This window comes from Ambystoma mexicanum, chromosome 9 (assembly GCF_040938575.1).
Source record: "Ambystoma mexicanum isolate Mex_15411 chromosome 9, UKY_AmexF1_1, whole genome shotgun sequence".
NCBI classification, from domain to species: Eukaryota; Metazoa; Chordata; class Amphibia; order Caudata; family Ambystomatidae; genus Ambystoma; species Ambystoma mexicanum.
Genome location: NC_090931.1, coordinates 1,129,233,719 through 1,129,260,227, shown reverse-complemented (window position 1 = coordinate 1,129,260,227; position 26,509 = coordinate 1,129,233,719). Strand labels below are relative to the sequence as shown.

Below are 26,509 nucleotides of genomic sequence, written 5' to 3'. Positions count from 1 at the left end.
GGCTCTTTCATTTCCGAGTTGGGTAGCCACATCACTTCTTTCAAGAAGTACGGGGCACACTCGTGTCCCAGCAATTCGTTTCAGAAGTCGGGTCTTCTGATAGCCACTTGGCCACATATTGTAATTGGCTAGCTAAGTAATAGATCTCATAGTTTGGTAGCTTTATACCTCCTTTATCGTATGTATTCTGCAACTTCCAAAGGGCGATTCTGTTTCTAGTCCCGTGCCATAGGAATCCCCTACATATGCTCTCTAACTTAGTGAAGAATCGCCTTGGTATCAGGTACGGTATGTTTCCAAAGAAGTGTAACAATCTCGGCAACACCACCATCTTCAGCATCGCCCCCCTACACATCATTGCCAGGGGGAGTTTGGTCCGAATACCTCATGCTGTTTTCTATGTTTTCTACCGCCTGCTCGTTGTGCTGGTGTTCTGCTTCCATTGTATGATAAATGTCAATACCCAGGTATCTGAACTTTCTAATCTCCCATGGTATTTGTAAGATTGGTAATCGGGCGCATGGGACTGCCACATACCTTCCGAGTGGAAATATAAGAGACTTCCGGGGGTTCACCGCTATACCCAATAGCGACGCAAATCGCTCCATCACTTCCAGGATATATTGGAGGTTCTCTTCAGGGTATCTTAGGTACAACAGCATGTCATCTGCATATAGTGAAACTAGATGTGGTTCCCCTTTTATACTAATCCCTATCATCTCGTACTGTTGCCTCAGGTATATCGCCAGGGGCTCCAGTGCTAAAATGTACAGCATCGGGGACCACGGGCATCCTTGCCTGGTGCCCCTACTGAGCTGCCACCTTTCTGAGATGATCACTCCTGTTCTGACCCTGGCTAGCGGCTCGCTATACAGTAATTTGACCCATTTAAGGTACCCAGGTCCTATCCCATAGCTAGCCAGGGCTGCAATCTGCCAGGACCATTTGACCGAGTCAAAGGCTTTTATTGCATCAGCGATACTATAGAGATCTCACCCGGATCTTCTTTCGTATGTTCTATGACCCGGTGGAGTCTTCGAAGGTTATCAGATATATTCCTGTGTGGGACGTATCCGGTCTGGTCCGGGTGTATTAATTTGTTTATGACTCGTTTCATTCTATTTGCTAGCCCTGCCGTAATTATTTTACTATCTTGATTTAGCATCGACAATGGCCTGAACGATCCACAATCTTTGCCTGGTTTGTTGGGTTTGGGGAGCGGGATAATTATTGCCTCCCTTAGGGATTCTGATAATCTCCCTGTTTCAAATGCCTCATTTAACGTTGCTAGCAACGGGGGAAGCACTTTGCTTCGAGGGGATTGGGTCCTCCGACGTATTCCATATCTATGACAGTAATCACCACAGCTGTGCTGCTTCGGAAATCTTTCTGTGTCCTGCATCGATGACGTCGCTGACGTTGATACGCCGTCCTCGAGGACCTCCTCCGACGCCCGACGTCACCAGATGTTATAAGTAGGACGCACGACGCCCGTAGCCTCAGTTCCGTTTTTTCCACTAACGTGTTTGCTTCGTGAATCTCAGTACGCCTCGACTCTTTGGAGTTTCTGTTTCTCGATTCTTCGAACCTGTTTGTTTTGTGAAGTTTATCCTTCGTGAAGAGGTCTACCTCGTCTTCCACCCCGCGTCCGGGCTTTAAGAAATGCGGGGACTGTGGGTCCCAGATGTTGGTGACGGACTCGCACAACGCCTGCCTCTGGTGCCTCGGGGAGGCCCAAAACATGGATGACTGTGTCGACTGCCAGTCTCTCGCGTCCAAAGCCTTGCAGGAGCGCAAGAAGAAGTTGTCGGTAGGTAACGTGTCCAAGCCCCAGAGTCGAGGTCTGCGGGGCTTTCGACGGACGAGTCGATGGGCGACTCTCTGTGTCGTCGTCGACCCAGTGGGTCTCGCTCCGGGAGTCAGTCCCTCCACTCCTCTGCCTCTTCAAGGCATTCCCGGAAGCCTCGGTAGCCTTCCCCGTCCTCATCCGAGGACTCCACCCGTCGGCGGGTCGCTTATCCCACCAAGCATGCGACACTGGAGGAATGGGCTTCCTTCGGGAAGAAAATGTTAGCGATTCTCGAATCGCTGGGCACCGGTCCGTCCGTGCCTCCGAGTGGGGTCGGTCGTGATAGGTCGAGAGACACCACTCGCACGCCTTCGGGCTCGGGTGGTCGGCACGATTCGTGGGAGAGATCCCGCTCGGACAAGGGGAATCGTTCTCATCATGCCCGTTCCAGGTCCCGGTCCTCGATGCGCTTGAGACCGCGTGAACCTGTGAAGTCTTCGAATAAGGCATCGACGCCTGTGGCGCCAAGGTAGTCGACGGACTCTCTCTCGAGGCTCCACCTCCGAGGAAGTCGTCGACACCGTCGGCGCCCAGGTTGTCGAAGGACACGCTCGGGGCTCCGCCTTCGAGGCCTGTGTCGACGCCATCGATGCTGTCGGCGCTGCGTCTGACGTCGATGCCGATTCACTCGACGCCCTCGGTGCCTTTCGAGGCTATGGTGTCGGAGGTACCTCGTAGTACGGTGGAACCCCCTAGAAAGGCTCTGGCCAAGGTCAAGCATGGCTTTGTTCCCCATTCTGTGCCTTCTTACTGCCATCTGGAGTACATTTCAGAGGTGGATGAGGGCTCTGATGGTGGCATGGTTCCTGATACGGTGCCGGATGAGATTCTCTCGATCATAGCCAATTTGAGGACCTACGACAGTCACTGCACGATGCCAGTGGGCTGGACACCTCCCCGGATGTGGAGTTTTGTAGGCCTGAGCCTGCCACTCATGCCGACTCCTCGTACCGGCGCCTTATGTCTAAGGTCACTGAGTACTTGGGATGGTCTGCTCCCCCAGGAGAGTTTATTCAGGATGATCTTACGGACATCCTCAACCTTGGTCCACCAACTGACCCGGTACTGCCGTTTCATATGGCTCTACAGAGGAGGGTGGCGGCGGCTTGGACTGCTCCGGAGAGTCTCCCGCAGTGGGCAAGTCTTTGCCACGAAAATACCACCCAGCCAGTAGCGACCCCTGCTACTTGACCAAGAACCTCACTCCGGAGTGTTTGGTGGTGCAGGCGGCTACGGCCCCGGCAAAGCAGGCGTCGTATCCTACCATCCCTCCAGATAGGGACGATAAACGTTTTGATGGCTGGGCAAAGAAACTGTTTTCTTCATGGAGTATGTCACTTCAGGCGGCCAACTCTGTATGTGCCTTGTCTCGTTTCACGCACACTCTGTGGAACTGTATTTCCTTAGCGGCTGAACATATTCCCGAAGGGGACGAACGGGATGGTTTCCTTGCTATGGTCCAGGATGGCAAGGATGCCATGTGTGAGTCCGTTCAGTCGGGTTTGGACATGGCAGATTGCGTCAGCCGGTCCATGGCGGCGAGCACCGTAATACGCAGGTTTGCGTGGTTGCGGAAGTCGGGGTTTGCTCCTGATTTGCAGGCCCGGCTCCTGGACATGCCCTTTGACGGTGAACATCTTTTTGGCAGCAAGGCTGATGAGAGCCTTGAGAGGTTGCAGACCTCCAAAGCTTCAGCGAAGTCGTTGAGCGCTGCAGTTCCACAACCTCCGCCTTTTCGTCCTAGGGGACAGCAATGGAGGGGAGGTTCCTTTCGTTATTACTCATCCTTTGGTAAAGCGAGGGGAGCTGTCAGTCAAAGGGGCCACCATAGGAGTGCCAGAGGTGGAAAACAAGGTACTCGAGGTGCCAAGGCCGCTCGGGCAGTTGTCTCTTTGCCTTCAGGCAACGCTGCAGCCGCTACCACTCAGTCATGAGGCCATGTCCCATGGTTCGCCGGTTGGGGGGGAAGGCTGGCGCAGCATCTTGTAGAGTGGCGTGCCATTACTTCAGATGTGTGGGTTCTGGAGATCATAACCCACGGCTACTGTCTTCCCTTTCAGCAGAGGCCTCACAACAATCCACCAGGGAACCTCTCTTTGAAGAGTCCAGATCCGCTCCTTGCGCTGGAAATTCAAGCCCTGCTGGAGAAAGGCACCATAGAATTGGTGCCTGTAGCGGAGAGGAACAAGGGATGGTATTCCCCTTATTTTTTGATTGTGAAGAAAGACAGGGGATTGAGGCCCATCATGGACTTGCGCGGTTCAAGATGGTTACTCTCTCTCAAGTCCTCCAGGCCCTTCAACTTCAGGACTGGTTGGTGTCTCTCGACCTCAAGGACGCTTACTTTCTTGTGCCGATCCATCCCAAGCACAAGAAGTACCTGAGGTTCGCAGTTGGTGACTCGTATTTTCAGTTTCGGGTCCTGCCGTTCGGATTGACCTCCGCCCGAGGGTTTTCACCAAGCTCATGGTGGTGGTGGCAGCGTATCTCATGAAAGGGGGATTCACATCTACCCCTACCTGGATGATTGGTTGATCAGGGCGTGCTCTCCCGAGCAAGTCCTGGATCATCTGTCCGTCACCTGCCACTCACTTCACAGGCTGGGCTTCTCCCTCAATTTAAAGAAGTCCCATTTGACCCCAACACAGTGGCTCCAGTACATCGGAGCAGTGCTCGACACATCCCTGGGGCAGTGTTTTCCTCCCCAGGTGAGGGCTCTTCACATTCAGCAGATGGTGCATAAGTTTCAACATGCCCAGACGCTCCCGGCGTTCGAGTTCTTGAGGTTGCTCGGCCTCATGGCATCCTGCATTCTTCTGGTGCCATAGGCTCGACTGCGGATGAGATCTTTGCAGTGGGCACTCAAGATGCAGTGGTCCCAATCCTCCGGCCGCATGTCGGATCCCGTTCAGGTGCCGCCCTCGGTCGCCCAGGACCTTCTGTGGTGGGCCGTCGAAGGCAATCTAATGAAGGGGGCTCCATTTTGTCTTCCCTGGCCGGAGGTGACGATCGTGACGGACGCATTCCTCACAGGATGGGAAGCTCATGCCAGCAAGTTGACAGTCAGCGGTCGTTGGTCTCTGTCGGAGTGCAGACTGCATATCAATCTGTTGGAGCTGAGGGCCGTCAGGCTAGCCCTGAAGGCTTTTCTGCCGACTGTGCGAGGAAATAATGTCCTGATCCTGACGGACAATACGGTGGCCATGCACTACCTCAACAAAAAGGGGGGGCAGGGTCACTTCCTCTGTGCAGGGAGGTGATGCAGCTCGAGTTCTGGGCCATCCAGCAGGAAGTTTCGATCTTGGCAGTTCATCTGGCCGGAGACGAAAACGAGACGGCGGACACTCTAAGCAGGCAGAGCACAATCTCTCACGAGTGGGAGCTGGCTCAGGAGATTCTCCTGTAGATCTTCGTCCTTTGGGGGACCCCTCAAGTGGATCTCTTCGCCTCCAGTGACAACCGGAAGTGCGAAAGGTTCTGCGCGTGGGAATTTCCTCCAAGAGGAGCCTTAGGAGACGCGTTCGTGGTGGAGTGGTCATTCCCACTAATGTACGCGTTTCCTCTAGTCCCCGTCATCCCGCAAGTACTGTGGAGGTTACGGAGGTTCGGTTCCCAGATGATCCTCATTGCTCCGGCGTGGGCCCGGAGGACTTGGTACCTGGACCTTCTCGACTTGTCCATCTGCCCTCCACGTCGTCTTCCCTACCGAGACTATCTGATCTCACGGGAGGGGGGTCAGGTTTTCCATCCAGCGGTCAGATCCTTCAACCTTCACGCTTGGCTTCTGAAAGGTTGAGGTATAAGGATTGGGACCTCCCTGAAGACGTGATGGAGGTTTTGCTCTCGGCCAGACGGCCAGCAACAAAGTCCCTGTACCGTTGCCGTTGGCCTAAGTTCTGCGACTGGTGCAGAGTTGAGAATGTGGATCCTTTTGCATGTGACATTCCCATGGTTCTGTCTTTTTTGCTTTCTTTGGCCCACAGGGGCTTGCAAGTGGGTACCGTTAAAGGTTACCTGGCGGCGCTGTCCATATTTAAGCGCCCGTCTGAAGAGTGTTCCTATTTTAAAATTCCTTTAATTTCTCAGTTTCTGAAAGGGCTCACTAATGTGTTCCCTCCGTCACCTTTCCAGGTGCCCGGTTGGGATTTGAACCTTGTTCTCAAGTTTATAATGGGTGCTCCCTATGAGCCTTTGCATTCTTGTCCTTTGAGACTGTTAACTCTTAAAACTGTATTTTTAGTTGCGGTCACTTCCGCACACAGAGTGAGTGAGTTACAGGCACTTTCAGTTAAGCTACCCTCCACTTTGTTTCATAAGGGCAGGGTTGTCCTTACAGTTCGTCCTTCTTTTCTTCCGAAGGTGGTGTCGGAATTTCATTTAGGCCAGAAGGTTGTTCTTCCGGCATTTTATCCTCCTCCACATCCTGGTAAGGAAGAGGAGAGGCTCCATAGGCTTGATCCTAGGAGAGTATTAAACTTTTATATTTCACGCATTTCCCGGGTCAGAGTGGACGATCAACTCTTCATTGGTTACGCTGGAAAGCGTTTGGGACAAGCTGTGACGAAACAGACTTTGTCTCGCTGGTTTATTTTGGCTATCTCGGAGTGTTACCGCTTGGCGGGTAAGGACCCACCGGTCGGCTTGCGGGCCCATTCTGCCAGGGGTATAGCTGCATCTACTGCCCTACAGAGGGGTGTTCCTATTCGTAACATCTGTGATGCAGCCACCTGGGCTTCAGTACATACTTTTGTACGTCACTACTCCCTCGATTCCATCCATGGGCAAGATCTGGCCTTTGGCAAGGCGGTCCTTTACTCCGCAATTTGATTGGGCATTCTAAATTTTTGTTTTCTAAATTCTTTTCCCACCTCCTTACATTGGTACTGCTTTGGGAGCCTGTCATAGATATGGAATACGTCGGAGGACCCAATCCCCTCGAAGAACAAGTTACTCTCTTACCTGGTAACGTTCTTTCGATGGGATGGTCCGACGACGTATTCCATTTCGCTCCCTCCCTACCTTCCCCGCTACAGAATTTCTTATGCGATTGCAGCTTGCATTTCCACAAGGCTTTGTGTGTCTGACTGGCAGAAGACTGGTATCAGACGTTCTGGGGAAAAAACTACAACTGAGGCTACGGGCGTCGTGCGTCCTACTTATAACATCTGGTGACGTCGGCGGTCGGAGGAGGTCCTCGAGGACGGCGTATCGACATCATCGACGGAGGACGCAGACGCCGGAATTTTTCCGAAGCAGCACAGCTGTGGTGATAACTGTCATAGATCTGGAATACGTCGTCGGACCATCCCATCGAAAGAACGTTACCAGGTAAGAGAGTAACTTGTTCTTCTATATGTTTTGTAGAACTCACTGGGGAGTCCCTGTCCCCGGAGTCTTACTAGTGGGTAACTGCACTACCACCTCTTCCAGTTCTTCTAGAGTAAATGGGGCATCTAGGTCTACTCGTTCATCTGCGCTTATCCGTTGGACACCTATGTCCTCCAAGTTTTCCATTATTTCCCTGCTATCACTACGTTTTTCGTCCTCATACTATCGTTTGTAGCAGTCCAGGAACTCCTGATTTACTCCTTCTTGGGTATCCACTATTTGGCAGCATTCCCCGGTTATTGCTCTGATCGTGGTTCTGGGGATCTCACTTTTGTACAACCAAGCCAGCAACCTCCCTGGTTTGTCTCCACCTGCATGTTGCCTCTCTATGTACTTTTTATAGTTTAAGTTGCACAGTCTCTCCCAGTGTCCCTCACACTCCTGTCTTACTTGATTTATCACTTCAACTTCCTCCTTGATACCACCCCCTTACCCCCTTGTCCTGCATTGTCTCTAGCTTAGTTTCTGTCTTTTGCAACTCCTTTAATATTTCTCCCTGCAACCCTTTGGACTTGGCCATAGCCATCCCTCTCACCACCACTTTGAAGGCTTCCCAGAGCGTACCAGCCGATTCAACACTCCCAGTATGGGTTTCAAAATAGCTTACTATCTCTTCTCTCAGATCCTCCCTAAACATTGCATCTTTCAATGCCTCAGCTCTAAGCCACCACGTTGGAATACTGGCCCTTAGTGGTCGGTATTGCCATGTGAGGATTAGTGGCGAGTGATCCGACAAGACCCTTGCTTTATACTCTGTCTGTACTATTTCTGCCGACATCTTCTGTGTGGTGAAGATATAGTCTAACCTCGTGTGCAAATTCTGTGGGGCAGTGTAATGCGAGTACTGTCTGTCTTGTGGGTGTGGCACCCTCCATGCATCCTCTAACCGGAAGTCCATCAGCAGAGACTGCAAGGCCCTGGCAGCAGGGGCAGGTCTGTCTAGCTTATTGTCCGACCTGTCTACCATCGGGTTTAATGTGCAATTGAAATAGCCCCCCCCCCCAGATCACCTCCCCTCCTAGGTACGGGCTAATTTTATTGTATAGGGTCTTAACGTATGTCACTGTGTCCTGATTCGGGGCGTATGTGTTTATAATAATTTCCCTGTTTTCCACCAGCCCTCTTATAGCCACCATTCTCCCATCCACATCAGCTGTGGACTGTAGTAACTGGAATGGAACATGCAGTGCCACCCACGAAATCACCCCTCTGGCGTAAGCAGAATATGTTGCGCCAATGACGGTCCCCTTCTACTTCTTTTTGATCACTTCTATTTTTTCTTTTGTGAGGTGAGTCTCCTGAATTAGGGCAACATCTATCCTTTGCCTTCTTAAGTACATCATGACCTTGTTTCTTTTTAGATAGCTATTGAGCCCCCTGACATTGCAGGAGATTATCTTAAGGTCTCCCATGTTCCTGCCTCCCTCCTCTTCCCTCTTGATGTGTTTACAGCCTTCGTCTGAAGCGTCAACGCTCGCATATGTAAGCTTGTTCCCCACCTTAAACTACCCCTTCCCAATGCCACTGCAACTCCCCAAACTCCACTCCCTCCTCCCTTCCCAGCCCCAACTTAGTCCCCAACACCCCCCCCCTCCCTCCCCCCAACCCAACTTATGCCCAGCTCCATCCCTGGATCTCAGGCACCCCCGCATCTAGCCCTTTTCTTGGCTGTTGCCAATACTCGGGACACAGCAGGGAGATATCACCCTATCGGTGCTCCACCTACTCTACTAACTGGGGGTAGATCCTGTGTCTCCTGTGTTGGACTATACATCGCAGCGCATTTATAGCTCATATTAGACTTGCACATCTTTCCACGCTTCTTTATTCCAGTCCATCAAGTTCATTTAATGCGTGTGTTGTTTAATTAGCGTTTGCACTTTTCTAACATACTCAATACTCCCCGCAAGGGCCCTGTTGCTATACTATCACCCGCCCCCAGCAGTGATAATCATGAAGCCGGTTCACTTATCCTGTCTGTCTCGCTCTGTCATCTCCTGGCTCTGGGCCGCCTTGGGAATCCAGCCACTGTGCCGCCTCCTCCGGTGTTTATCTTGCCTTTGTGTAGGACCTTAAGTTTAGCAGGATACAAAAGCATATATTTGAATCCGGCTGCTCGCAGTCTCCTTTTTACCACCACGTAGCTGTAGCGCTGTCTCTGCACCAGCATCGTGTAATCCGGGTATGCTGTGATGGTGGCCGACGCTTGAGTTATTGTTCCTCCTTTCCGGAAGAACTCCAGGATCTTTTCTCTGTCTCTGTAGTTCAATATTTTTGCTATGATTGCGCATGGTGGGGCCCCTGGCTGAGGTCTCCTTGTTAGAACCCTTTGCGCACGTTCAATCGCAAACCCCTGGGAGAGCTTGCTAGCTCCTCCTTCTTGGATTATCATATTCTTCACATAGTCCTTAGGATCCAAGCCTCCTTCTCCTTCCGGTAGGCCCACTACGCGTATGTTGTTGTGTCTTGCCTGTCCTTCCGCCTCTTCTGCACGGTTTCCCAGGTTTGCCACTTGCTGTTTCAGGATGTGGACCTCCTTGGCGTTGGTCGTGCCACCTTCCTTGTTTGCTTTCACTGCGCTTTCCAGGCCACTGGTGCGTACCGCCAACCCTCTCACATCCTGTCTCAGCAGATTGACCTCAATTCCTACCGGGTCAATCTTCGGTTCCAATGCCGCTTTCAAGTCCACCATTGCAATCCCCCACGAGGATTTAAGTTCTGTGATGACTGCAAGGATCAAGTTATCATCCCTTGACGAGATCGTCTCTCCTTGTATTGCAGCCAAAACTTGTGCAGGTGTGGTTGAGGACTGCTGCGATTTTGCAAAGATATACATTGTTGGTTGTTTACCTTTGGCTTTGCCTCCTTTGAGAGCCATTGCCCTGGGCGTACCTAGTCCAGCCCGACTATTACCCAAGGACGCGTCCCTTCTGGTCTGCACTCTTAGCTTCACGAGTGCTAGGCTCCCAATGTCGCTGCCTCCTGTGTACTCCTATTCCTTGGTGTGCGGGTTTGCCACCTGTGGGGTCTATGTTCCCATCCACTGGCTATTCTGTCCCATGTGATCTTGATTCTTCAGTGTATGCCTTTGCATCTTGTTAGGCCTGCGCTCTGGCCCTGCCCCGGTGCCCACAAGGCGTGTTCATCATATAATCCACGGGTGCCCCACCTCTCCGGCGCAGCTGCATGCCAGATATTGTTTGTGTTTCCTTCCACTGTTCCCAGGCTGGGGTGCTAGTTCGCCATTGCAGGGCAGGCTTGGTGTCTGCCCAGCTACCACCTTTTAATTCCGTGGGCCACCTTCACCCCGCAGTGGTCTGGCGCTTATTCTGGCCAATCCAATGTTTCTTCTTCGCTTCGCAGGGGGCAACCTGCATTTGAGCCTCGCAGGCCCTGGCTACAACTTTCTGGCCTGCAGCCTTGGGGTTCCTTGGCTTTAGACACACGCACTGCTCGACACGGATATGCTCATGTCTGTGAGCCCTGTAATTTAAATGATGAAGTGTATTTTCCGCCTGTTGGCCTCCGATGGTTTTTTATTATATATAATTTATTTCATTTTTTAAATTTTTTAATTTAGAATAATTTGTCCTCTTTCTTCTCCCTGTCCTCATGAGCGGCTCGCCTATGGCTCTCACTTATGGGCCAGGCGTTCGTTGCGGCTTCATTGAGCTTGTATCCGAGCTGTCCGCCGTGTCATGCGCGGACACACGTTACTTTCTATCTGCTGGGGTTTCTTCCGAACTTGTTCGCAGCCGCCGGGGACATTACTGCTCCCTGCAGTGTGGCTTCTCAGCCTTCGGGTTCCCTGGCTCCCGCCTTACTTTTGTTTTCGTTCGCTCCAGGGTCCGGCTCCTGCTCCGACCCAGGCGCTCTCCGATCCGCTCTCCACCGTAGCGGTCTCCCTATCGCTCCAGCGCGAGAATGTCTGTTTCACCTAGTCACTTCGCCTCTTCCCATAGTGTTGCTGCGTGGAGGCTGCCATCTTTGCGCACGAGTTATGCAGGCTCCGCCGTCTGTCTCCATCTTGAGTTCTGCAGCAGTCCTCACCTCAGGAGTCCCTTTGTCCGGAGACCGCCACCATTTTGCAGCTGGTTTCGTTTCAGTTTGCGTGATCTTCAAAGGTCCATAAGTTCCGTTCTGTTTATGCGATCTGCATATAAATACTTGCGCTGAAGTCGCTCTGCATTCGCATTACCTTATTTGTGTTTTCTATTTGAAATTTCGGTGCAAGATGCTTGGGCTTTGGTGGATCGATTGGCAGTTCACAGGAGCACACACAAAGAGCAGCCTAGTCCATGGCTGCCAAGCCACGCCCCCGGAGTTTACCAGCACCCTTGTTTCCAGACTGGCAAACTGACAATGAGGCCCATAGTCTTACCAGCCTGTCAGTGCACCAGCGATTCTAGTATAGCAGACTGTGGTAGAACCAGCATTACATTTTCTCCTGTTGCTCCCAGTCACTGAAGTTGCTTGGGGCACCCAGAGTACCGCCCCACACTCTGGAATGTCCTGTTATGCATTGATATTAAGTTTTTCATTGCACACCATCAGCCATTTTCACACTTTCTAGGACCTTCAGGATCTGCAAGAAGTGGGTGTTTTCAGGCTTAAAGGAGAGAGTTAACTGAATGTAACATTGAAGCTGCACTAGAATAGTCTCATTACAATGAGTAAAGAAGTTAGATGCCCCTACAGAAGTAAGTTTGCCGCTCCTCCACCGTCTCTGAAGTAGGTGCCTCTCCCAACATTCGAGGGGTTAGCCACGCCTACATTTTAGCCTAGGTGCACCCCTGGGTGTGCGCACCTGCATTTTGTTAAGCAGAGAGGTGAGGGTAGCCTTTCCTCAAAACTGGAGGTGTTAAAGGTTTACTTTGTTTGTTGAGAAAAATGTACTTGAACAAACGCAGTAAAACTTTAAAGCTGCTACTTTCAAGGTAGACTTCCATCGCCTCTCTGCATATAGCGCTTTAAAATATACTATTTGATAGTTGCCCCCCACACCAGACCATGGTGGGTTAGAACAGTGGGGGCGGAGCCTGCAAGTTTGCCCCGACTATTTTCCGAAATGGCCCCTCCCATCACCACTTAGCCCCCTTCCCGAACTGTAGGTTTCGTTGCGCCCCTGAAGTGACCCTCGGTCCTCCTCAACCCCTTTCCTCCACTATCCTGCTCTTTGCAGATCCTCCAGCTTATATCGATTTTGCAAGCCTGCAAAATGCGGCGAAAAACTGCAGTTTCTTAAAGTGCAAAAACAGCAGTTTTTGCAAAAACACCTACAAAAATGGCCGTTTTTGCAAAATGAACAACAGAAAAAATACTCAAGGGGCCAGTTTCTCAACTCTTTTTTTTGACTCAAGAAATGAAATGCGTAAGCATATCTCATCACTTGAGCCAAAAAAAAGAGCAGTCCAATCCACAAAGGACATCTGAATGGACATTTCTTAAATGTGCCCATTCAGATGTCCTTTTTCACCCCTTTGCGCAAATCAGCGGGTGTTTCTGCACATTTAAAAGCGCATCCCAAATCGACAAACAAGATGCGCTTTTAAATGTGCAGAAATTGTTGGCAATCCTATGCACCCACTTTGAATAGGTGCACGAGAGGTTACACTGCATTACAGGGTCTTTCCTGACCCATGCAATATTTTTTAAAAAAATATATATTTTTTTTTAAGTGTCACAGCTGCTGTTCCCCAAATGGGATAGAAATGTGTTTTTTGGATTTACATTTCTCAGTGGCAGGACCCTTAAGGGCCAGTCATTGTGAAATGCACGGAAGCCTGTCGAACATTGTTGGGAGAGCGCTTCTTATACAAATGTATTCAAGGCGGCTGGCCAGCGCATCATTTGCGCTACAGTTCAGCCCTGTGGAAATTATCAGGTCACCTTTGAGAACAAGGTGGCCTGCTCATTTCCAAAAATGGGTTATCTAAAAAAGAGCACATTCTCTGCTCTATTTTTAGATGCCCCATTTTTTGAGGATCGGGAAAAAATCTACAGTTTTCAAAAATTAAAAAATGGTCACAATATGTGAGAGAAAGGAGAGAGAGGGTGAGTGAAGGGTGAGCTGTGGAGTGGTAGGGAAGAAAGCAAAGGTAGATCAGAGGGAGAGCAGTGGGTCAGAGGGGGATGCAGTGGACAAGAGAGCAGAGGGGATGCAGTGGGGCAGTAGGCAAAAAAATCACAGAGGAAGCGGAGGTACAGAAAGTGGAAGGAGTGTGGGCTTCTGGGTAGTAGTGGGACAAAAGCAGAGAGGGGTTGGCCAGAAAGAGGCAGAAAGCTGCAGATTGGGAGAAAGGATGAGGGAAGGGTGTGATAGAATAGGAGAAAGGATGCAGGAATGAAGGACTGTATACTGCGGGAGGAATTTGGGAGCATAAGGCTCGAGTTGGGAGTATGATTTTGGAGTTTTGCAGGGACCGCAGAGTGCAAATTGTGACGTGGCAGTGTGACGGAGTATGTGTATGACTGAGCGTGAGGTTCGAAAATACAAGTTGTGATGGGGAATTGGTGAGAGGTGTGTGGGGGATTGGAGAACATAGAAGGGGAATATTTCCAGCATTACAACTGATATGATTAATAACATAAATAATAATGCAGAAATACCGGAAACTTTAATCCATCTAATCATGGTCTGCCCTTCATTAGCACAGAAAAGAAGCCTATTCGGAAGCTTTTTTCAGATGTAATTCCTCACAACTGTCCAGAGAAACACGATGGTCATTGATGATAAGCGACCTGGATAATAACTCTATATATACGCTTACACAATTTCTCAGAACCATTCTTGAATTAAGTCTAGAACAAGAGAAAGTATACATTTGACTGTGATTGCTCTCTGAAAACTTTGAAAGATAAACTTACCTGAAAGAATGTAATTGATTGTAACCATAAATTTAAAAGTTTGTTTTCAAACTATAACATTTTAATTAAAAAAATAAATAATAAGAATAATATTAAATAGGCATGACAATAAACCAAAAAACATAGCCGAAACAAACACTGTTCTGCCAGGCAAGAGCCATCTAGGACTCTTCCTATTAAATTGATAAAAAAGATCCAATTAATGACTCCCTGGCTCTCTTGTAGCCTTGCACACGGCCTCTTTTCTGCAATGTACCAATCTTGTACCCTCCAGTCATTAAAACTGTGCTGCAAAAATGCTGCCATAAATAAATGTTTGTGCCGCAAAATTTGCCATTTCATGCTGATAAAATCTGCCATTTCATGCTGCAAAATCCTGGAGTATCTGTCTTTGTGTGGCAATACCCCGTGCCCTCCCTCAATCACCTGCCTTGACTCCTCTCAAAGCGTTTTACGCCCTCATCCCACAGAATTATCTTTCGGCTCTAGGTGAACCCTGCCTTCATGCCTGTGCCTTTTCCCTCAATGGAACTTCTCCATTTTGGGAAGATACATGAAGCATAATGATTAAGCCCATTTGCAAGCAATGCTGTTCGTAATAAGGGTACCCGTTAGCTTTGTAATGAATGTGGATGCAGCAGTGTTGTATAATATTCTGCATCCTCATGGCAGCACTTTCTAATCTTCAAGGAGTCAATATAAAGCAGTGCAACACTCACTTAAACGTTCTGTTCACTTTTAAAAATATCCCGTTTCCTGCCCTTACCCTTTAAAATATTCATCCAGTCCACACACAACGTTTATACTGAAGGCAGGGGATGGATGGAAAGCAGTGGTCGAAGTGGGTGGGAGTGGTCGGGAGCAGTGCTCCTCTACTTCTTTTAATTAAGTTTTACAGTTCCTATACTTTTATTTAAAAAAGAAACGGTTCCAGAATGGTTTTGTTTTAAAATAAAAGTGTAGGAAGAAGTTGAAACTTTGACTTTCAGTGCACTGCACTGAGCGTTCCCCTAAACAGCAGGGGCATGTGTTTTGGGGTTTGTATTGTGCGTGGGAGGATTTGTGGCGATGAGGTTTGTGGGTAGCGGTGCAGGCCAGTAGGGAACATAATTCTGCTACTTCTTTTTGTACACTTCGACCACTGGTGGAAAGATGTAGTCCATGCAAGGGAGAAATCAAAACTCTCGCTTTACGCATTACCACAACCTGTTAGTTAACATTCAACATGGATTACACGTTTTACAACGGACACTACAGAGCCTCCTTACAGCTTCCCTTTATCCCCAGCGCATTTGCTCTCACCATATCTCATTACATAGTTCAACTAGCCCAAAACATGGTCGCATGCCATTGCAAAGTGTTAAATCACAAATATTTTTCAGGGAAATGAAAACGTTTAGGGCAGGAGTCGCAAGCTACTTTGCTTTGCAACATAATGTACCTTGGCATAACATGTGCGTGTGTGTATAATACTTTCTACAGTGTATGTGCCCCCTATTTTTCTGCCCCATATTAACGGAACAAGTAAAAATGGAGCGGGTGCAGTTCATCGAAGGGGGAAAAGCGTGATGGAGTTTATTGTTGCCTAAAATCGCAGGCCAGGGAATACTTGATGCATTAGAAAAGCCAACAGGCATCATGAAGCTCTTAAGAAAGTCAACTGGTGCAGTGTAGCTGGAGATATTCAATTCTTACTGCAAAAATCTCACCTCCTCTAGATTTCCGATGTTGTCGGAATTTATTGTTGGCCTGACTGTATCGCTGTGTTGAAGACTTCTGAACACCACCTCCATCATTCTGCCATGGCGATGCAGAATATCATACAACAGCCCCATGGCAGAACCCTGATGACTGCAACTACGTACGTTGTAGCGCATTTGCATGTGTTGGCCAGATTGAAGGCAGGGCATCGATCATTAGGAAGATCATGCACCTACCCCCCACCAGGGCAGTTTTCTAGCCAACTTGGTGCCCAGGCCGAAACACTAGGATGTGCTGCCCATGACTGGCACAGGTCACCACCAAAATACACCTCTGTGTCATGCAACAAGTATCAATATCAATGAACAGTTGCTAAACAAATTAAGCTGGTTTCATTACATTGTAATTCAAGTACTTTACAGAATAAATCTAATGTGAAAACACAGCTGTTGCTGCTCAAGTAAATGGTTCTTCTGTCACCTGCTTTTAACAAAGGCCTTGCCTGAATGCAGTTTCAAACTGCCCTTAATGGAACACTGTGCTGTGCCCAGCCTGCCACGGTCTGAGGGCCCACTGACCAGTGGCCCTCTGTTGCAGACATTCTATTCAAACCACCTCACTTGTATTTCACAAGGGTTAACACTAGACTAACCATATTCATTATTTTCTGATAGAAGGTTATAATTCCAAGGTGGACAGTCTGGTACACTCCTGTTGTACTCTCTCAAAAATGCCCTATGAGATAGGGGAAGGGGACAAATAACACCAATGTGTGTTCCCGTTTGCTTTGCATTAAATCACAATGCATTTCGGGAATATAACAATGATCAGAGATCTCTATATTTGATAAACAAGTCTGATAAAAGGGTTGTATGTGTGAACCAGTAAATACATACCAGACACAAGGCTTGTTGCTTACATCACTGTTCACAACACTCACCCTAACATTAAAATGTTTGTAACCATGAACCATACATATTCATTTGGACATCTTAGGTTTTTGGATGCGAGTAATTTGCTGCAACATCAGCCACTCAAATGCGGGATAAGGGCTCTTTTGTTTCCTATTTCTGGAAAAGTTTAGATGAGGAGGGGCTGGGTCTCAGTCTGAACATGCCCAGTCCCAATATAGAATCATCTTTAGGGAATTAAATCTATAGACCTGATTGGATATCCTGCAAGAAACACCCAATAAAAATGGAAACATTTACAGAAAAGATAGTACTTCTTACAAACTTTAGCCTGACCAGTAATAAACTGATGTATCGTTTTAAACAAAACCGGCTTCTGATACTTGGTATAGGGCCCACAGTTCCTCAGCCACAACCTCCTCACCATTGTGCAGGCCTCAAGGGTTATTCTGCAAAAATGCATGCCCATATTTATCTAACATCTGGCATTTGTATCTCTTATTAGTGCTGGTCTGCAGCTAATGAAAATCATTGTGTGCCAGTGTAGAAAGGGTGTTTGGCCTAGTAGATGTACAATTGGAGACTTCTTTGATTACTTTGTGTTTAAGTGTGGGGACAGTATGGCACACTCGTTAGAGCTACATACACAAACAATTCCAGTGTGCTATTGTATGGGCAGGGGACACATCAGACAAAAACAGTCATATTTGCTGTTACATAGAGGAGCAGCACATAGACGCCTTAACAAACTGGGTGGTGACTTGGGCAGCGCACAATCATTGCTCACACATCACTGCATTGATTTGCTACGGTCTGCACAGTGATACAATGAACCCTGCTTTCCTAATCAAGGTGACAAGTCACAATGAGCAGCCATCTAACAGTGGTTGGCATGTTAAGAAAATTAAAAGGTATTTGATGATTAGCGAACGCATTTAGTCCATGTCCCAAAGCAGCCATTAGACCACTTTGGCAAGTAAATGTCAGTTAACTTTCTCAGGAATGCGCCATATTTATCTAAAAAGTAATATATAAAAAGAAACGTGTTGGTGTGTCAAAGACATGAAAATAAAGAACATAGTTTAACACTTTTTCTGTGTGGCACATTAATTCTCTTGAAAGAATGAATAGATTTGGTCAGCTAACTGATGCGTTGTGCTGTCACTGCATTTTGCATTTAAGTCCCCACCCACCAGAATCGTATCGTCTTTTATCCCACACCACCAAGTCGCCATTATCGAGTTTATGCACTTGAAAATTGAATCTGTTTGCATTGCACCCTGGGGATCATAAACGTTTATAATTAACAAACCTTTAATCAAGTTTTCAGATACCTGAACCTCGACAGACAGTACATTATCCACACCATTTAATCGGTCAACCTCTCTAGATTTGATTTGAGAGAGTTATTAACCCTCCAGGAGGTCGTTCTTGGCAAATATCTGGAAGACTCAAAAGCCATCGATATATACAGGTACCTACAGCCAAGTCTCCTGCAGGACAAAGATATTATTTTGCCTACTGAGCTGTTTTTACTCAGAAAGTGTCTATGGCCCTGTGTACTCCATGACATCACTTTACAAATTCACTCTCCCGGATTTGCTCTTGCCAGCAGGAATCCCATAAGCCGCTCCCACCCTGGAACATTTTAATTTCTATCAGGAGCACTGCTTACTACACCTCTTCCCTTTACAGACTTGGCTTTAGGAGCACCGTCACATTTATCACAACAGGATTTGAGAGCAATGTCACATTTAACAACTCGATTGTATCTGATTTTGATAACATCTCCCAAATGGGACTGAATAAGTGTTGCAGGGTCTGCCATGCAGCAGTGTATTCGAGATGACCTCCAATCACCCTGGTCAGGAGGCTCGTGCTCACGGCAATGGTATATGTTGGAGAAGTTGTAATAAGCCAGAGCGATTTATTCTTTTCTTATGTGGATTTGAAAGGATGCATGGTATAGTGAAGGCCTTTTCATCCAAACCTGGCTCTTTATTTCTTTTTGGGCCCTCTTTATTGCTTACAGGAGTTCCTTGATGCTCAACATTTTTGATGGAAACTATATGCAGAACATTCCCTTCAGTCTCGCTATCGCAGCTCTCCATCTCACTTCCAGTTTAGACCTCATGACTGACTTTTGTCATTTTCGGGTCCTTCATTTTCCTTAATTAGCCAACACGTCAAGGTCCCTCAATTCTTGGTGAGTCTTTTATTGTGTCTATTCTCTTTCTTAATCAGTTTCTTGGTCTCTTTTTTTGACGCAGATCTAATGATGCATTTCAATGGAACGACCATCTCCGCTGGCTTTTGATGTTTGGCCTTTGCCTCACGCACCCTCTGTCGCCGTAATAACTGCCTCTGCTTGCATGTTTGGTAAGTTTTGAGACTTCGACCTCTTTGCGTATACTTGAGGCCCCCAGGGCACTGGCTGCAGGTTCCTTACCAACTGTGGAAGTGCCTGACGGAACAGCAGCCTCTCAAGAAATGTTATCAGTTGTGGCAGCCAGACTCGCAGACTTCTCACCTATAAGTCTCGCAAGTTCCATCACCAACCCACCATACAGTTTCGTATCCTCATGAATTCTACTGCAAAGTTGAAGTAGAATTGTAACTGCTAATTGAAGCATAGCCATGCTCGAGGCAGCGCCTGACGACTCCTCGCTATCCACCCTCAAGCTTTCCGCATCCTCGGAGTCTGCGTATAGCTCTGGGGTGGTAGATAAGCGTTAGATGTTGTTCTGACAGGTTACTGAGGTATCACAACTTCAGGAGTCGGGAGGATGTAATCACGACTGAAGCAGCATTGGTAGCAATGGCAGCTGCACTATTTTGCATAGAATAGCAAAGCTCGAATAGCAAGTTATCTACAACAGAGCCATTACAGCTGTTCTGAACTTCTGATGTTTCGACAGTGGTGGTTTTAGCTGCTTCCTGCCCTCCCCTTGAGATCTCTGCAGCTGGATTACCAACTTCGGGCTGGAAAAAAGAAGTTATTTTCCCTCTGATCACCTTGGTGATTACCAGCTGATTGCCATTCACCTCATTGGTGGGAGTGGACATTCTTTCCTGCCCTCCCAGTTCTTCAGTATTGATTCTAGGGGGTTTCCCATCTTGCAGGAGATTTTATTCTTCCTTAAATTGTATGACTTAGTTTTCACAGTAGCCTTACCTGGCATATTAAGCACCACAGATTCTCTGGGTATTTTAAAACCTTTTCAGTCACTAGCTGGTTAACCATGTCTTTCCTTGGGCGAAGAGAAACGGAACACTGCCTCAGTAGAACCAGAACTCACCCAGAAGTAGAGTGCACACTCAACACGTTGAGTCCGCATAAATGGCTAGCTCAGGCAGATAGAAAAATAATAGGAAACCACAAAAGAATCTTCCACCGACGCAAAGTGAAATGCAAGCTTGCAGTGTGTTCTTTGCCCCCTTTATCTCGAACAATCCAACTATCACGCTTTAAATTGTTTATTAAAGCCTTGTATAAGTTTAAGTAAAAAGTGCCACCGCAAGGGCCACTGCCAGTTACCTATTACCATTACATCGTCTGTGTGACAAATCAAATTCCGGGGTACCAGTGGTGAATATCGGTTTCTAAACCATCAATCAGCTGCACACCTCTAATAGACCAGAATGATCCGAACAGATTGGATTAAACAAGCATACAATTAAAATGATAAAGCTCTTTGTCCAATTTTTGTAACATGGATGGAACGGCAGGCTTATCTCCTCTAAAGGTCGTGGATCGTTGGTTAATTGCAACACAGCGAAAATACAATTATTACCCAATGATAAAAGGAGTGTCCAGTCAAGTTGTATACAAATATCTACTATATTATTACACATCAGACAATCTAACAACACTACAAAATACAACCCACCCTGTAAAGGAATGCAGAGGACAAACAGTTCTAAGAAGGAAAAGGGATGCACTCTGGATACTGACAGGAGGGTGGTTGGTATGGTCAATGACCACAATATTTGATATGGTTTCTTGGCTTCAACAAAAGGGGAAAATGGTCTTAAAATATCTCTAGGGACCTTCTGGGAAGGACCTGGGGGACAGAACCACAATGTACCTTTTGCTGTTTGTGTTCTTGGTGCTCAACAAGGTTGAGTTGGCTTCAGGGTCATTTTTCATGCTTCTGTGACAGAGTTCGAGATGGGAGTCGGCTGTGGGTATCAGGCAGCAAGACGGTTCGGCTAGCCGAGATGGCCGAACGGCTGCAGGCTGGCCTACACAGCAACTCGGGGTCAGGAATCGTTGTCTCGATGCTGTTCGGTGGTTCTAAAGCACTAGTCAAGACGTCTCTGGTGTCTTCAAGAGACTGCGCCTTGACAACGGTTAGCATTGCAGTCGGTTGCGGAATGAGGAACTCGACTGGCTCGAAAATTACCTTTAAGGCTGACTGCGGTAGGTGCTCATCGAGGCACTTCTCCCAGTTTCTTCAATGGGTCCTGTCGTCCTTAAGGCGGATGGCCCACAGCTGTGGAGTGTGTTGCAAGCAGCTGCCTTGTCCTTATTTGTAGGTTCAGAGACCTTCTGGCACTCCCTATTCAGGAAGCTTGCTGCATAACCTAGCAGGGCATGCTGTGTGCTGACTTGGTACTGTTTCTGGAGGGACTGGAGGGTCCCTTGAGTTCTTTTCTCCTTCTGTTCCCTGGGAGAAGTTTAGGGGAGGGATCTTGCTTCACTCTTTGGATATCCTGGTCTTCCTTCACTGGCGCAAGATGTAAGGCAGACTGTATCTTCAACAAGGGTCCATGGTTGAGTTCTTCTTTCTTACTTCTTGTGAAGTCTTCAGATAATCTCCCAAAAGGGGAGCTGAGCCCTCTTTTAAAGCCATGTGGGCCACAGTGATTGGTGTAGGCTAGACTACCTTAGTGAACCAATCCAGGGGTCTCTGCTAACTATCTTCTGTATGCGTGAGGTCATAATGAGAGTGCTTTGCAACAGGAAAGGTAAAGGGGTGAAAACAGGAAGAAGGTGTGCCCCAGAACTAAAATGGTTGAACCCTTCTCTCAACATAAAGAGAACTGGACTCAGTCCCTTGTGCTACTAAGTCCCACCCATCTTCCTGTCTTTTGTGTTCAAAGCTTCACTCGGGTTAAAGGTCCTCCCTGTTAAAGCGACAGGTCGCCCTTGAAGCTGCGACGAGCCCAGACTCTGTCTCCTGCAAACCACATTCTCGTACCTTATGAATGAGGCCCCTCTTGCGGGGTGGCCTACTGTAAACAACAGACCAAGAGATGACCGTTCACTGTCATTGATACTGAGGGCGGGAGCTGGCTTCAGGTTGACACAGTTACATATGAAAGGTGTTGGGTTTACTGTCTCCTTTGTTAACCTCTGCAGCCTGGCCCCATGTGGGCCTGTTCGAAGTACCCTTTACTGGTATGTTAATCGCTGCCACCAGCTGCAGGGCCTAAGAAAAGAGCAGGGCGGTTCCATGTAGCCTTTGTCGGTTAATCAGGCTGACCATGGCAGGGGAAAGGTTGGTCCTCCTCCTTCCTGAAGATGACATTGTGTACTCATGGCTGTCACATTCCAACTAAATATGACAGGAGCGGACTGCACCTGTAGGCTGTGTCCATGCCAGGGTACATGGGTCTTTGCTTTCGTCATGGTGGCAGCATAGGAAAATGTGTGTGGATTAGCCACTCACATTTAAACATTTCAAAAATGCCCAGGCAAGCGCACGCCCATCATGCGAATGGTCGAATTCCGTACAGGAATTGCCCCATTCCGACATTCCATTTAGAATGGGAATCCTACCTATCCTCCTCTTTGGGGGCTACAATTTGTTTCACTAGAAGATCAGTGTCAGATTGACGGTAAAGGGCCCAAGGAAAAAACGGACAGGACCTTCGGTAGTGTGACAGGTCAGAAATGTGAGGCAGACAACTTTGTAAAGAGTTTTCAACTTTAGCCATTTTGTTAAATGAGCAGGTTGATAAACGCTTCACTATCCCTGCCCAGATGAGGATTTTCCTGCCTAAAATAAACTAAAGCAGACACTCTAACAAAAGGATATCTGACCCTAACACTTGTACAACATATAAAGCAAAAAGGAAATGTATGGCAATTCAAAAACAACCAGGTTTTTCTCCACAGTTCAAAGGAAACAAGGAAATCTGGTTTAACACAAAGATCTGATACAGTTATTAAGATTTCGTACTCAATTACATAAAGTTCTGTTGCTTCAGTAAAGTGTCTCAAGAAACCACAAGTTCCCACTCCTCCTTAAATAAGAACTGTTTCACATTTGTCTTCTCCAAGCAAGCAACAAGTAGCAACACATATCTTTGCCAGGATAATTGCCACAACTTTTGGTTTAAAAAAGAAATAAACTATTCCAACCCTTCCTGGAGTAAGAACAGGTTTCACCTTTGTAGCAACAACAAAAGTCTTTGTTGGAATGGCTTACTGCTGGTTTCAAAGAGAATTGCATTTTCTCTTCAACCTGCTCTTAGAAATCTTCTTCAAATGTCACTAATCAACAAGAGTTGTTTCTGTATGAACCACAGTTCAGCACTTGCACCAACTACTACCTGGCTCATTCCTTTGCCAGGTTCTTGTAGGAAACAAATTCTGCCCTACGGGTATACTGGCCTGCCCGTCTACCTCCTCAACAACAAAACAGAAAAGTGCTTCAGTGGTAACTTCCAACTCAGAATAACAACAACTTCATTGGGCTCCTTCATCATCAAACTTTAAACGAGTTGCAGGGAACCAATAAACCATGTTAGTTCTCTTTAATACTTCTTGGCAACTATGCTGCTCTCCCTCTGCCTATCCTTCTCCAGAAGGGAAGCATGTTTGCCACCTTTCTTTCCCCTCAGTACCAACAACCAAATATTGATCAACAGATAGTCTCACTTTTCCTCTGTCTTGGCAATGTATGTTTCTATCACCTAAAGATCTGTGTTTCATAGCACATAAGCAGTAATTCTCACAATCATTAAGCCTCGCAGTATTCCCCCCCTAGCCTTGTGCATGGTTTGTTTTATTGGTGTGGCTGATTGGCAATACACTCTTGGCTTGGGTATTGCTTGTACGCTTTTGGACTGTTTACATCTTTCCCCTGGGGCTTTTGGGCTTTCCACACTGTCATGCGCTTGTTTATACAGTTACGTAGTTTCAACAGGCACCACTTTTGATGGTGTCGTATAGTTCGGGATTCAAAGTTACTGTTGCTGCTGCTTTCACTCACTCGTGAGTGAAGCAACCTGCCGTGAACACGCGGACAGCGTTGGAGCGCTCTGGAGTCACTTGCAAGCTGTGAACTCACCAGGGAAGTCGCTCGATTACGCTTCACTCAGTGTTCACAGATCTTCGTTACTAGTGGCACCTTGTGGTTCAGCCTCCTCTGATCCTCCTCTGCTCACGCCACTGAGGAATGGAGCCTCCTCTGCTTCTGAGAGGTGCCGGTGCAACTCAGCCACCTGGAACCTCCATAGAGGGAACACTTCCCTCGTGCTGCTGCTTCCCGCTGTGTGAACTCTGCACAATGAAATGTTTCTGGGCAAGTGACCTCTGTAACAGGGAGAGTCAACGGCAAAGACTCTCTCAGGACCCGCCACAGCTTCTGGCGTTCCAGTGGTCCCCGCGTCTTCTCTCGCCACAGACTTCGCTTTCAGCTGCAATGGCCCATGCTGCTTCGTCCTCTTCCGCTGCTCTGCTTCTCGCTCTAATGCCTGCACCCGACGGGACTTTTACGCCTCTCAGTCCACTTCAAGTGTAGGTCATTTACACCAATTAGGAGATCACTCACACAGTAGTGTTCCTTTGCATCCCTCTTCCTCGTCCCAGTAATGAGGGAATTATGGGACTTGAAATCCATGGCAACAAAGTTAGCTTTTCTAGCTCTTTGTGCTTGCTGACTTCTACTTTCGATACCATTTTTGAAAGAATGTGACCATTCTTGTTTGAAAAGAGGAACAAGGTGTTCTAGGCTTTTTGTGGTTATTATTACCAGATGTCTTTCCATTTCCCCCTTTTGAGTTAGGGAAGCATTGAGCTCTAGGGGCTTTAGAATGAGTACTATTAACTTTTGTACCACAGGAGCGTTGGCTGATATTACCTACATGTATGTGTTCAACAAGTGGAACAGTTAGATTATTGTGGCAACAAGTGATTAGGTATTTTGACATTTGTAACATATCTTCCTTAGAGGAAGGTAAATACCGTGTCTCACCCCATTGGTTCCTCTCTCCTCTCACCTCCCTGCGCCTTTTCTCCTCCCAGGTGATCCTTCCGCAGAGCACCACCCCCAAGGTCAGCATCAGGAAGCGTCTGCCTTTCCCTGCCACCTGGGAGGAGACTTTAGGCAGGGGTGCAGTGAGGGATCCGTAGGATTAATCACAGTAGGCAGGGATTGGGTGGAGTTTGGCTTTCAATCCTGTATTTAAGTAAGCTTTTGTACCCTGCATGGTGGATGCATTGTTGGTTGTATATGCTCATGTTTCCCATATTCCATCAGGGAATGCTCCCTGGTGGAAGCATGCTCAACGATATCAGCTCCTTGAATTCCTCTTAATTCACAATGCAACTGTTTAAAAAAAAAACAACTTGGTTCTTCATCCTTATCTTATTAGAATCCCTTGTGTAATCTCCTGCTAGGGTTTCAATTGTTTCCTTTGTTTCACCCAACCTTTGGCTGGTCCTTATATATGCTTCTCAGAACCCCTTTTTGTTGATATATTTCTTGTATACTGTTCAACTTGTCTTCACCTGTTGTATTCCCCTACCAGGACTTTCCCGTATGCACTTGCCTGGGATTCTCCCCTGCCAAGGCTTCCTTTACACTTGCTCTGTGCACACTTTCAAAGGTAATATTCTATTGCCTTAGTTTTACAGTGTTTTGCTTGTCCTGATATATATCCTTCTCAGGACCCCTTTCTGCTGATGTATTCTTTGTATACTGTTCTCTTTCTCTGTTGTGGGTTGATCTACCAGGACTTTCACCTGTAGACATGGTATGATATATGGCATTTACAACGATTCTATACACAAATGTTTCAAGGCGCAATGTGGCAAGGGAAGGGGAACAGATGGAAGACAGAGACAACGATCTTACTAGGCCAGGTGACATTGAGATCGCGCGAGTGCACATGCATGTTCTTCGCTGGTATACTATCCTGCCAGGGCTTTCTTTACACTCTTGCAATTGCCTGCTATACTCTCCTGTGAGGGATTTTCTTCCCATGTGGTCTGCGCACACTTTTAAATGTAATATTCTCTTGAGTCTACCTTATCTAACACAGCATCTGCCTGGTACACTATCCTGTCAGGGCTTCTCTTCAATATGTATTGCATACAATTGCAAAACTTAATGTCTCTTACTTCTTGTTCGCTTTCCTTTTTTTTTAGGGGGTTCAGTATTTCCTCCTCTCTCTCGTCTTTCATTCACATGTTTTACATTCATGCACCTGCTTCCCTTTAGGGAACTCACCGGCTCTTGCTGGCGTTCCTTTCTCTTCCTGCGATCAGCCAGAGGCTATCATTTGGCTTCTCTCTCTGTTTTGCTGCTTTCGTTCCTTGTCCTATACACTTCCCGCAGCTCCTGGTGGGCTCTTCTGTTTTCCGTTCTGCTTTGGCAAAGGAAACTCTGCCGCTCTGCACCTGCGAATGCCCAGGAGCCATGTGCTGGCTTCTGGTGTTCTCGTAGCGTGTCTCCTCTCGCGATTCACTTCCCACTTCGGTCTTCCTGAGCATCAAATAGCATCAAATACTTGTGCACCCCATATCTAGGTACTGTCCTAATACTTCTGTGTTCTTAAT

General features: G+C 47.5%; 1 long non-coding RNA gene across 1 annotated transcript in view; it reads left to right on the top strand.

Annotated features, from left to right (window-relative positions):
- The window catches only part of LOC138488980 (uncharacterized), a 107,951-nt gene that overhangs the window by 59,765 nt on the left and 21,677 nt on the right, over positions 1-26,509 (top strand). The window contains exon 2 of the long non-coding RNA XR_011274736.1: positions 18,987-19,095. This is a non-coding gene — a long non-coding RNA (uncharacterized lncRNA). The remainder of the gene's footprint in view (positions 1-18,986; positions 19,096-26,509) is intronic.